Source organism: Lissotriton helveticus, chromosome 1_2 (genome assembly GCF_964261635.1).
Source record: "Lissotriton helveticus chromosome 1_2, aLisHel1.1, whole genome shotgun sequence".
Lineage (NCBI taxonomy): Eukaryota > Metazoa > Chordata > Amphibia > Caudata > Salamandridae > Lissotriton > Lissotriton helveticus.
The window spans coordinates 128,728,950-128,743,292 of NC_136058.1; positions in this window are offsets into that span (position 1 = coordinate 128,728,950).

Here is a 14,343-nt window from a genome sequence, read left to right on the forward strand (position 1 = left end):
ACTTTAGACATACAACTGTTATAAACCCTTACAGTTTTGACAAGGTACATATTCTGTTTTCACAGGTCTGACCGACACCCAGGGGTTTTCTTTTACATATTTCGCAACTATACGGTCATTGTTAACAAGATCCCCCGGATATAGATTTAAGAAATTTCTAAACGAAAGACCCTGTGACATTTTACTGATAAAATAAATACAATGTTCCCCGCATGTGATGGCCATGGAATCCTGCACCCTTAGTTTGTTATACTCCACCACAGCTGCAGCTTTTTTCACAAACTTGAATATAGGAGTTGTATAGAGTCTGTGCTCAGGGAACTCTGCGGTACTGTCAAACACTATAACCTTATCAACATCTATAAACATGGCCGCCCAATGTGTCCCAGCCTGGTCATGCGGGTCTGTGTTAAAGACTAGGGTGCAGGGCCTTTCTGCCCCTATTTCGCCTGGTAACCCATCGCTAGGGAAAACACCCAAAAAGTATTTCCTAGCGTATTTATGTCTGCTTAAGAAGTCACGTATCTGCACCGTATCCATTTCACCAATGTTTTTAAAGATAGTCAAACAAAATCTGCCTTGCGTGGTTGATCTGAATGATGCTGTCGAATACAGAGAATACGACCATGTTCACATTAGTCTGTAGTGGAGCTGCGAATCGTATTTCAGCTTTTAGATTCCCATTTTTGACCAGGTTGTAGTGATCGCCATCTTCCATGTCCGGTGTCAGGTCGAATGCGAACAGCGTGTATCCACGGCCATAGCCTTCTCTTGACACGGCTACACCGCAGTCCCTTTGATGCTTTCCTGTTATCGAAACCAGTCCTTGATATTCCCTGATGTAATGCCTTGCTTCAAAACTGGGGGTGTAGGGTTTTGCAGGAATCACATTGCCCTCGTGGACCAGCGCTGCGTAGTTGATGTTGTAGTGTTTAAAATTGAAGGGGTTTGAGCCATAGGTGCCACTAAAAGCTGTATTGTCCACAAACCCTATGATGATGAGTTTTGGTAGCTGTCCCAGAAATAAATTCTGCTGTTGTGTTAAGCGGGTACCTGCAGGGATGCTGAATACCTTCAGAGCTACTCTTTCCACAGCGTACTTGGCGTTGGATATTTGCAAAGCTTCGGCGTGCGCTAACCTGACGCTCGGGGACACTTTCACTCTCTTTACAAACAGACTCGCAGACAGTATGTTCAGCTTGTACTGTTCAGCATCCCCGTTGATGAGGCAGAATGAGTCCTTGTTGCGATTGAGCTTGATCTTAAGATCAATTCCGTTGATGAGCAGTTTATCTTGGAAGAAGAGGTCCGAATGTATGCGCCCCAGGAGGTCAAAGGTACGGCTGGCTGCAGCATGCCCCGCTCTTTTTATAAAGCCCTTATTATCACCATCCAGAGCTGTGATTTCAAACTGACCGTGTGTATCCCTGTGAAAGAGACCCGCTGAAAGTTGTGTGTCAAGGGCTTCGCTACTGTAATTTAGAATGCTTTCTATGTAGGCTCTGTAGGCGTACATGTTATCGTTCTGGGTGATGAGTCGGTCGCCCAGGGTGATGTCCACTTGATTAAACATGGTAGCTAGAGGGTAAGCGATCGGTGCCACTTTAGCGTCGTCGGCAATGTCGGACCCATCCGCTTTTACGATTTTACACATAAGATGCAGCAGAGTGTTGTTGAGATCCAAATACATATCCGTGGCCCCTGACACATAAAACTCTATAGGTGCCAGAGGTGTCAATGCTGCTAAAGGTGACACCTCCATGAAGAAGCTGTTTTCGATGCTTGTCTGCGTAGGTTTTAGACTAAACAAGTCTAACTCTGATTTGGCGCACTCTCCAGATCCACAATGTACGAAGGCCATGGCTGTGTTTACAAGTCTTTAAAAAATATTTACTTTAGAGCCGGTTCGTTTCTTCGCAGCTCTCTTCCGTCTTGGAGCTCTTCTTTTCTGAGGACGTTTTGAAGAGGTCCTCCTTTTTTTATAGGGGGCTGGGGGACCCCTGCGTCTGGAAACACGCCGTTTCCTTTTGACACTAGCGCGTGGCTTATACATCAAACCAGCTCCTTCTTGAGGTTGCTTGTTCATGCGCTCTGCAACCGCCGATGTAACAGACCCCACCACCTCCTGGGCAATGTTCGTGGCAGCAGCCTTAACATGAGGCTTTGCAATTTCATAGCCTCTTCTCAGGAAAGGCATAGCTCTTCTAAACAGACTCCTAAAGAATCCCCCTAATCCCGCCCCGTACATAACAGGTGAACCTTGAAAGTACGGTGGTCCTCCATAACCGGCTTGACTTCTGTAATAGTCTCTGTACATAGACGGATCTCCGTAGGTTTTCATAACCACCATGATGGCTGCTTAATACCCTCTGTCGTGTCTAGGCCTTAAATGAAGCTTGACAATAACTTTCCCGTATTTAAAGGCCACCGGCTCAGACTGATCATCGTAGATCATAATTGAAATAGTGTCAAAATGGTTTTTAGAAACTGCGACGTAGTCGGGTTTGTTAAATTGTATGTTGACCATGGTATTATTATCACCCTGTACATGCACCCACCTTAACAACGGCGAGTAACTATCACCTATCCTCTGAGACTCTACAATATCGCTGTACACATAGAGCGTGTAGAACCCCCCATTAATATCGGGGCACGTGTGATCTTGTTCCACGGGGCTTTTCACATGTTGTACTGTCCCTAAAATCCTTCTTAATTTACCTGAACAGTTAAACAGGTTGTTTCGATTTATGGATTTAAGAAACACCTTCCTTCTCACATTATCTAGCGCCAGATGAATATTCGGATGTGGTTCTATACTGGCTATGGATTTGTTGATGGCTTCGATAATGCTTGTTACGTGTGGGTAGTAGCCTGGTGGGAAGGATGTGTGTATGCCCATGGGGTCCTGGTCCCTCTTGATGTAAAACTTGGTTTCAGCCGCTGTAAATGTATTCCATGTTCTAGGGTATTGTATTTCTGTTAGGGCGACCTCCCAGTCCCCCTTCAGGTCCACAGCCTTAGCCAATTTGACGGTGTAATTAGAAATCTGATTGTTGGGGAACATGTCCTTAGAAGCGTTGGATGGTAAGGTTATATAAAAGGGTGTAGTCTCCATCGTCGCAGAGGCTTTTAGTTCACACACCCTTCAGGGAGCTGGTCAACACCCAACTGTTAAATTTCTCAGGCCATCCGCGCCATTTGACATATGCCAGGCTCTTAGCACCGGTACCTTTCCTTTTCAGAACCTTTTCAACCCTATACACGCGGTTTGGATCATCGGGCACCTTTTGTAACTCTTCCTTGTAAAAGGATCCTGACACCGTTTCCCCATCGTAGTCCTTTAGCCTGTAAATATACACCCCTTCCTTAAGCTCCACACTTTCCACTATAAATATTTCATCACTAAAGGTCTGTTGGTAACCCTTCGTGAAGACTCCTTTCAGTTTTGAAATCCTGACGTGATCACCATTTTTAAAAACAGACTTCTTCACCTTTGTACCAAAGTTAGACCCATACACGTTTCTCCAGGCAGTTAACGAATTATCAGTTGTTACCTCTTCAGGTGCCATTTTGATGGTCCTATGATAACTGGCATTATATACAGCTATAAAAGCCTGTAGAACATCCACGTATCTGTATGTATTGTTGGCCGTAAAATACCGCCACATCTTAGACTTTAAAGTTCTGTTAAACCTTTCTACAACCGCTGCTTTTACCTCCGTGTGTGTTACAAAATGTTGAACATTATGCTGCTTTAATAATTTCTGAAATGACTTGTTTAAGAATTCTTTTCCTGCGTCTGTTTGTAGTTTTTGAGGAATACGCCCCTTATCGAAGATGGCTTTAAAAGCGGCTGTGACGCTAGCTCCACTTTTATCACGCATCGCCTCTGCATACGCGTACTTGGACAACACATCTATGACTGTTAATATATAACACACACCGTCGTTATGTTTTGCTATATCTTGAAGGCTGATTATGTCCGCTTGCCACTGATAATCTATACACGCATTAACGATTGTGGGTCGCCTCTTAAAACGTCTTCTGGCAGGTTTATGTAGTGAATATGCCTCCTCTCCTGATAACCATGTCTTCACAGCTTCTCTGCTTACAGACTCCTTTTCAGCCACAGCCCTTCTATATAGAGCTGCGCCGCTTCCAAAGCTGCCAACCCCTCTTGTATCATAATAAAGTTTTCTTAACAGGCCCTCCGACATGTTAGCGGGCATTACAGTACAGGAAATGAAAGACGCTTGTTTTGTGTAAGAACATTTTATTAAAAAAGAATGAGTATTACCATATCACAGACATTTTACATTATTACATAGCAAGTATGGTTTACATAAAGGTATCTTGAGGGTGTAACATTCTACTACATTACTTTAAATGCACGCTATAAGGTCACAATACATCAGGCCTTATCTATTATAAAACAGCCTTTGTGGTGCCAAGGATACCACTTTTCTGTTTTTTAGATACAGATTACACAGGCGCCTTTCTATAAGTCTCTGTGCCATCTTTTTGTCACAGCACACACCTGTGCCTGGCATGCTTCTTAGTTTTGCGTAGGGGTCGTTGGCATAGCGTATCTCCTTGACTGCCGCTATCATGATCTTCAGCATGTTCGGATGGACAAAACTATTTTCAGCGCTCAGGCCGTGCACAACCCTTAGCAGTTTATGCATCTTGTACGGGTCTAGCATACTACATATGTACCGGATTACACGGTCTCTGTATGATCCGGATAGACACTCGTGCGCCCCCTGTTCAGGGTCGTTAATACGATGGCCGAAACACAGGCTGTAATAGTCCCTTTTGACGCATGTGTATACAACCACAGCTGCGAAACCTTTAACACTTGATATGTCATCAGTGGTGAACCCAACTCTGGTGAACCCTGGCGTTGGTTTTTCAGAGTCGTCGTTCTTAGAACACTCTTCACACTCCTTAGACATAGGTGTCCCCAGATTTGTGGAACTCCCCGTCTGGTTTGCACAGCATATACAAGACAGATTCAAGCTGCGACCTTTTGCAGTCTGCCCCTGGGCATCAGTTCTTTTCGGTGTTTCATCCTAGGTTCAAAAGACAAATATTGACAACCCGTTAGCGTTAGAAAGACAACAAACGTTCATGTAAGGGGTCTACTCCTAACATTTTTTTTTTGACTTACCACAACATTTTCACCATCCTCTGCAGCGCCTCTGAAATCTTGAGAGTCGGTAATATCCATTGGGGACCCTTCATCTTCCACGCTTGTACCAGGCTGTTGCACAACTACTTCCTGAGGACTCGTCATGTGAACATCCGGGGTTTCATAGATGGGTGTGTTAGGAGCTGGTGCTCTCTAGAGGGGCCAAAAGTAAGATTAACGTTTGGTAGTTGAAGAAATAAAATACATCCTTATGCAAAATAGTTGCTCCTAACATTTTAACTCACCTCCACATTTTCAAACCCCGCGTCGGCTACTCTGACATCTTGAGAGTCGGTAATATCCATTGGTGAGCCCTCATCTTCCACGCTTGTACCAGGCTGTTGCACACCTACTTCCTGAGGACTCGTCATGTGAACATCCATGGTTTCATAGACGGGTGTATTAGGAGGAACTATGGATTCTTCCTCATCCTCCAACTCCAAGAGCATGCTTTGCTCAGACGCCAAACCGTCACTCGAACACTCGCTAGAGCTGCTGTAACGCTTAATCGGGTCCACCCGGCTCGGCCATTGCTTAACAAACCCCCAGCCAGAAGGTTCTCCTGGTTGAGCATTATGTTCCATTACCGCAGGTCTGGTTCTGTAAAAGCTACTGACGGGGATCTCTGAGCCACCAAACCAATGTTTTCTCTCAAATGGTTTGTAGCTCTTCCTTTCTGCCATGGTGACCCTTCACGTTGTCCAGCGGCTGCTTGCTACAACAGGCTCCTGACAAAGGCTTATATGTATTCAAAGAAATCACCACCCCTAAAAGAGGCGTATACCTCTACACCACAACAGGGACACATGGCCATAGGGCTGCTTTGCCACGCCTCTACCTCCAAAAAACAACCCGCCCCCTGTGACTCATACGCCCCTTCCGGGGCACCTGTCGGTCCTTGTCAACACACGGGCCACCTGTCACTTGTTTGAGACCAGCAGTTTAAGGCCAGGACTGTTTAAGACCAGGCCTGAGCACTCCTGGGCATGTCCATTTTTGCAGCCCTAGCTGTTAAATTTAAGGCCAGAAGTTTAAGACCAGACTGTTTAAGGCCAGATCAAACCCTGGTCTTAAACAGTCCTGGTCTTAAACTGTCAAAAATGAGACCAGAAGTTTAAGACCAGACATGTCAAAAGCTGTCAAAATTGCGACCAGCCTTTTGCGACCAGACATGTCAAAATTGCGACCAGGATTTTTTGATGAGTGGTATCCCGGCTTACTACTGATGGATAATGATATAGTCGTGTATGGCCCTCATAGAGAGCCTCTTTTGCTGACACCAGATTCGCAATCTGGTAATTCACTGCTATGATGTAGCAACAGTTGTTAATACAATTCTTTACACAGTGTTGTTACCTTCTAAATACCTCAGGCCAGGTTGACATCACTCTGTGAGAATCAGCCAGCACAGTGCTGTTTGCCTGCTTTGAATGAAAGCAGAAAGCAAGAGGGAAAAGTTAGGCAGGGGAGGTGGAGGGTGTTAGTTAAGGATATATAAAGTTTTCTTTTCACATTTGTGACAGCAAGGAAAGACCGTATTATGTCAGGCTCCCCAGTACTCCATTCCCTCAGCCTAGCAGTTATAATCAGGGGCGGATGATTTTGAGGGCCATGCATAACATAAAGAGTGAATTATGGTGATGTTGTTCACATCAAGGTTTTGACACCACGGAAAATTCAAGTTTCACTCTTGTGTCTTGTGTAGTTGTTGTCACTCAAAACCTCTTGGTGAGAGGTTATTCACCGGTATCCATCTACAATTCTATTTGTTATATGGCTATATGGCTAACTCTAAAAAGGAAGGCAGAATAAACATTACTTAGTACAAACATGATTCTAAATCACAAATAAGTTTGCAGTTGACAAACAGGTGTTTGTACTAAACATTAACAAAGAAGTGATTTGCGCGGAGATGCTTCCTCCCTGTGGAATTTGCATCAGCTTTGCTCCACTGAAGCATGGCTACCTTCTGCAAGACAGGTCCCATTAAGGCACAGGTGCTAGCAAGGCAGAATCAAGATGTTTAGGAAGGAATGCCTTTTGTCTGAACTAGGGGCTGGTGGATAAATGTAAAATCTTCACCCACGAAGTTGGATGAATTCTGAAATTTCTTATCGGTTAACCCGCATGATGCATTAAGATGTTGGAAATGCAGCGTTTCCCTGTCCATGGCTGTAGCGTCGCGCTACTGAATCACACGGACACAGTGTGTGTTAGTTAAGGAGCTTTATTATTAACCTCCTACTCCGACCCTGTCCCTACTCTCACTGCCCCTTTCCTGTCCTGTCCCCTCCTCTTCCCCTCTGCCCACCTAGCTCCGCCCACCCCAGCTACTGGACTGCTAACTTCAGTACATCTCCCCCTTTCTTAATAAAATAACAAGTGAAAGAAATAGAGATTAGTCCATCTCTGCAATCAGTCTCTTAGGAGGCCGCACATGACGGCGGGGTCTCGCTGGTGTGGATACGACACCTTCAGGTGAGGGCTCTGCTGTGGGCGAAGGCCCGGTGTCGGGTGTGACAGTCTCAGGGTTGTCTCTGCCCTCAGGTGCGGGGACCACAAGCGTGCTTTCATGAACTTCAGGAGGACACTTCTTGAAATGAGAAGCGTTGCGGGTGACTCGTCGTGTTTCTGACTCTGCTGTCACCATGGTGCCCTTTTGTTGAGTAATTGTTAGGGGCTCGTCTTTGAAACGACAGTCAGTCTTTTGACGTTGTTCCTGCTTGACAACGACTCGGTCGCCTTCTTTCAGGGAGGGGGACCGTGCTCTTCGCTTGCGGTCCGCATACTCTTTCATCTTGTCCTTGCGGCGTCGATCAGTTATGGCCATGTCTCTGTGCTGTTGATCCGACGGAGGTTCTCTCAAGGCACCGTCCCATGTGGGGATCCGATTCCTCATTGTCCTCCCAAGCATGAGGGTCGCAGGGCATTGGCCTGTTGTGGAATGGGGAGTGGTCCTATAGGCACTAAGGACCTCATTTAGTGCAGACTGAAGATCTTTCTTTTCGGCCGTGGCTTGCTGGAATGTTCTCTTAATGGTGGACATGAATCTTTCCACGGTGCCGTTGGCCTGAGGCCAGAGTGGCGTGACTTTGCGATGTTGAAAGTCCATGTGTTTCGCAAAGTCGCTGAACTCATGGCTGTTGAATGGGGGCCCGTTGTCTGTCTTGATGATCCGGGGGACACCCCAAGTTGCGAAGACTTCTTCGAGCACTTTGAGGGTGCAGGCGGCACTGGTGGATGATATGAACTGGGCCACTGGGAATCTAGAGTATTCGTCCAGGATGACGACCACATATTTCCCAGAGTGCAGGGGGCCATAAAAGTCCATGGCAACTTCTTGCCATACTCCATTAGGCAATGGAGTCATCTGTAGGGGTGCAGGTGGATTGCTGCGACTGGTCAGTTGACATGGGTGGCAGTCTTTTAGTGTGTCCTCAACCATCTGATCGAGGGTTGGGAACCAGACACGTTCTCTCAGCGCTCTCTTGGTGGAGACGACTCCTCGATGGCCTTCGTGGGCTAAATCAATTACTCCTTGTCTCAGGGTCGTTGGTATGACTAGTCTGTGGTCTCTAAGGAGGAGGTCGTCACTGGTTACAGATAGTTCATCGGAGACATGCCGGAAGGCTTGTAGTTCTTTCCTGACAGCAGGACTTTCCTTTTCCTCCTGCGGGTGATATCTCCACCTGTTGGTTCGGGTGCGCTCAATCACCGTTTGTAAGGTGCTGTCTTGGCTGGTCGCTTCCCGAATGGCGTGCATGGGGATGGCTGGTGGACGAGCATGGGTGGTCACAAAATGAATGTATTCTTCCGCGATGGAAGGCACAGTCTCTGATGAGTCTCGGGGGTGGCGAGACATATAATCGGCCGGATTCTCATCCTTCCCCGGTTTGTGAATAATTGAGAATGTGTACTCTTGCAGCCGCAAGCCCCATCTCTCAATCCTGGGAGGCATTTTGCACTTGGGATTGCCATAAATCGTGACGAGCGCTTGATGGTCAGTTATGAGCGTGAAATGTTTCCCATAAATGAAAATGTGGAAATGTTCGCACGCCCACACGACGGCTAGGCTCTCCTTTTCCGGTTGGGAGTACCGCTTCTCGGGGTCTGTTAAGCTCCTGCTGGCATAGGCAATGATTCTTCTCTGATCCGACTCATGGTCGTATTGTGCCAGGATGGCCCCTAAGCCCACCGGGCTCGCGTCCACGGTGATCTCTGTCTTTCTCCCCGGGTTGAAGTAGGAGAGGCATTTGGCTGATTCCACAGCATGTTTGATGTCCTTGAAGGCACGCTCGCACTCCGGAGTCCACACAAAATTTGCACCAGTTTTCGTGAGGAGCCTCAGAGGGTGACTCACAGTGGCGTAGTCACGAATGTAGCGGGCGCAGTAGCTGGCCATTCCAAGAAATGAACGCAAGTCGTTGACGTCTGTCGGACTCTTGGTGTTGTTGAGTGTGGCGATTTTGTCCGGGTCCGGTTTCATGCCACTCGCAGAGAAGATGTGTCCGAAAAACTTCAAGGTCGACTGATGAAACTCACACTTCTCTCGGTTGAGAGTCAACCCAGCCTCCATCAGAGCGAGGCAGACACGATCAAGGGCGGTGTCATGCTCCTGCGCGTCTGAGCCGTAGACCAGGATGTCGTCGCTGTAGTTAAGCGCGTTGGGGATGTGGTGGATGACGAGACGTATGGCCTCTTGGAAGATCTCGGCGGCCGACGAGACGCCAAAGCTGAGGCGTTTGTAGCGGAAGAGACCAAGGTGAGTGGCAAAGGTCGTGATGGGGCGGGAGCTGTCATCAAGTTCGAGCTGATGGTAGCCCTTGTTCAGGTCCAGTTTTGAGAACACGGTCGCCCCGTTAAGGGCCGTGATCATGTCGCTCAGGAGCGGGCCTGGGTGCCGCTCCCGCTCAATCGCTTGGTTCGGCAGGCGCATGTCCACGCAGAGACGGACTTTGTTCTGCGAGCCTTTCTTGGGAACAATAACCACCGGGGACACCCAAGGGGTGGGGCCCGCCGTGCGCTCAATGATATCAGCGTCCAAGAGGTCCTGCAGTTCACGCTCGACAGCTGATTGCAAGTGGAATGGCACTCTTCTCGGGTGTTGGGCCACTGGTTTGATGTTTTCGTTAATATGCAGGTGGATCTGACGGCCTTTCAGCTTCCCCAGACCTCGGAAGAGGGAAGGGAACTTTCCAGCGCAGTCCGAGATGTCATGGACGTTGAAGAGGATGTGTACCAGTTGAAGACGTTCCGCCGTGGGGAGGCTCAACAGACAGTCAGCTTCAGGACCCTTGATCACGTGGATAACTGCTGGGATGGAGAGGTCGCCGTAAGTTAGGGTGGTGTCAAATTTGCCCAAACATTGGAGAGGTTTCTTTGCCATCCAGGTGTAGACGCGGACAGGTGCGAAGTGCAGACGTGGTTTGGGGTCCATACGGTCGTGTTCAGCAACAGATATGTAGTTAAGCGATGCTCCGCTGTCCATCATGAACTTGGCGGCATGATTGCCCACTTTGATGTTGAGGCGCGGATAGCGTTTGAACCGATCGTGGTCAGCAAAGTTGACGTATTCAGTGGTGTAGGAGGAATGTCTAGATGATGAAGATCTTGAGTCCCTCGATGGAGAACGGCGGTCCCATCGGGAGCGCCGAGAGTCACGACTAGAATGTGAGGACGTGGGAGATCTAGGAGGATCTTCCTGAACTGCCCTGATGTGATGACGCTTGGCCTCCGGTCGTGAGGGTCGCTGCGACCCATACTGTCTGTCACCATCACTGCGTTTTTCTTTGTGGTAATCTCCACACATAGCCTCAAAGTGGTTGGACCGCCCACATTTCCGGCAGCGTTGGCCCATAGCAGGGCAAGAGTCAATGTGAGGGTAGTCGTATCCGCATCTGAAGCACCGCCTCGTGCGTTCAGGCCGTCGATCTCTCCTCTCAGAATTTTTTGGTCTGTAGTCTGGTCGACGTCGGGGTGAATACTTAGAGCGCCTCGATCTGTCTCGCGGGTGGCGTCTTCCACTGTCGCGCCGATCCTGACGTCCATGCCGTCTCTCAGTGATGCGGTTGGCGTGCTCCCGGCTGGTGCTGGGCCCTGTTTCGATTTCCGCCGCATTCTCTTCAGCCTGGTCATACAGTCGGGAGTTTTCTTCGATTTCTGCAAGTTCTTGAGGTTTTCTCAGCAGGCGCCTTCTCAGCGACTCAGAGTGACACCCTGTGATTATCTGAGATTTGATGGCTGCATCCGGCGAGAAATTGGTGAAGTCACAATGTTGGGACTGCCTCCGCAGCCGATGTATGAAGGAGCTCAGTGGTTCTTCCTTACCCTGACGCTGCTGGTGAAACTTGTGTCTCTCATAGTCGACGTTTCTCTTATGCAGAAAACGGTTATTTAGATTAGTTCTTACTTTATCATAGGTGTCACCATCTGTGGCTGGGATCTCCCGAACAATCTTGCTTATTTCACGCCCCCCTAGATTGCGAAGGGCTATAATTTTGTCTTTGTCTGGTTCAATCTTGGACCCTTCAATATAGTCCTCAAAATCCTCTAGCCATTCTTGCCATTTTAGTCCCATGCTGCTTCCTGTTGTGACGGACAATGGCTCTGGGGCTCGCAGGTGGGTGCCTCCCTTGATGTCCTTCTGCGCGGGAGGGTTAGACATCGTGACCGTGGATTTCGGCGTCCGAGTCCGCTTCTTGCGTCAGTAGCCGGTGTGCGTTTCTCAGGTTCGCACTCTTGTGGCTATCAATGCTTGTTTGTCTCTTGGAGCGGCCAGTGCTTGTCTGTGTTCCAATGCTTGTTCCTCTGTCAGGGCTTGTTTGGTGTTCTATGGCCAATGCTTGTTTTCTATTGAATGCCTGACTTCAAGATGGCCGCCTGTATTCTGCACAGGGAGGGTGTCCTTGAGGGTGCCTGACTCAAAGATGGCCGCCCCCCAGTCACACACGAGGTCTGGGCTCCTCTGCACTCAGCCACACTTGGTCACTCTTGGCACTCACCGAGGGCTCTCTCTCCCGGCAGCCAGGCTTTGGGCAGTTCCTCTTCACTTCCTGGCCACTTTCCACCGTGTAGGTAGGCCAATGCGCCTTCCCGCGTCTTGCTTGCCGCAGCGTGCCGTTCCTCACGCATCGGGGGTGAGACCCGGTGTCGGCGGCATCAGCGCTTTGTCTAGGTGCCTCCGCGGGTTCCCTCACCTCTCGCTGCACTCCCCGCTCGCGCAGGACACTTCAGGAGGGCTGGGGTAGGCTCCCAGATCCCTCTTTCCTTGGTCTTCGCTTTGGGGCACGCTCCTCAGATTCTTGGCGCGAGCAATGCGCCGGACATCAGATGAGCAGCGTCTCGTCTCCCGCTGCTCTAGCGCGGCCACACACGATCTCCTGATCGCGGACAGGTTTTCTACCGCTGGCCTCAGGCTGGAGGCGGCGGCAATTACAGGGCACCGGCGCCGCAGGTAGCGGTCACGTTCAGCCGGGGCTCTGGATGGGTCAGCTTCTTTTCTCGCTCCCCAATGTTGCTGGTGGGTCACCTGATCCCACCCTCGTCGCCAGCTGTAGCGTCGCGCTACTGAATCACACGGACACAGTGTGTGTTAGTTAAGGAGCTTTATTATTAACCTCCTACTCCGACCCTGTCCCTACTCTCACTGCCCCTTTCCTGTCCTGTCCCCTCCTCTTCCCCTCTGCCCACCTAGCTCCGCCCACCCCAGCTACTGGACTGCTAACTTCAGTACAATGGCCTTCACAAGTGGAATGTAGCAATATCTCAGTTATGACAGAGGATGATTTGGCAACTGAGAACCAGCTGGATGCGTTTTCACAGTATGATGTTTAAAGGGTCAGATGATGATGGCAGTGGCTGGAACGTGGAGTGTGTGTGTAGAGTTTTGGGGATGGTGGAAAGTAGAAACAGTGAAAAAGTTAACTTGAAGATGATAATAACACAACAGTGTACAACATGATGGATAAGGACTGGGGCAAAATATGTGCCAGAAAAATGGTCCTAACAAGCCAACACTGACAAGTGATGCCAATCCACTCACTGCTCCTCGCAGCAGCAGAATAGTTTCCCTTTTGCCACAAAGGGCTTCTATGGCTGACATTCATTTTGTTGTATTTTATTTTTCACCCGTGAAGTTTAAATAATACATGCAAATGTGCATGACTCACAGCTTTGCACTTCACACACCACTAGTTTGAACATGTTCAAATTAGTGTATTTGATATAAGATCCGCTGCAGATAATAGCTGTCTTTCACTTCAAATCTTAATTTAGAAGGAAAACGTACTTGCATTCCGCAGACATTCACCCAAATCCCCGATTTCTGCTGTTTCATTGGAAACCAAAGGCTGTCTGCATTTTCTGATAAGACAAGTGCCATTGGTGGATGCTGCCAAGTCATTCACATATATTTGTGCCAATGTGTTCTCATTGCAGACGGGAATTATCCATCTTTGTTCTGCCCTAACCTCCATCAACAGAAGATTTTGTAAACATAAATATTCATTATGTGCTATTTCTCGAAAGACCTCATCCAATAGATAATGTTTTCAGACTAAAAGAGAAGGGTTTACTGGCACAAAGGTGTATTTCAATATTAATGTAAAAAAAGACAAAAACGGTATTGTTTTTTATTTTGGACAGATGTACTCTATTCTCATTTTATTATAGGCAAAACCAGTCATTACTTGCTCTAGCATAGCCAAAAGCCTTTAAAAAAAAATACATAAATAAAAGCTGTGGTTTTTGGTCAGGTCTTTTCCTTGGTCATTCTTCTTCAGCCATTGTTTTTACACAGTGTCAATCACATCCGTGGGGGGCACTTAGTCTTACAGTTCTGCAAATGGTTAATACGGTGTTTGATTCCGCTAGTTAGGGAATACTTCCATTACACTGGAATATTCCTCCACTAGAAGCCACGTATTTTGAGTGATATCAAAATGCTTACTTGAAGGTTCTTCTAAATATGTTGTGTGATAAAATGATTGCCAGGTCTTAATTTCAAGTCTTATTTCAACAAAACATCTACACCAAATGAATAAAATAAAAGGTTTTATTCAGGAATATGTCTTGACAAATATTACACTGCTTTTACACGCATATTTTGATTATACATCCAATAATCATTGGTATTTTGTTGGTTTTCTTGGGGG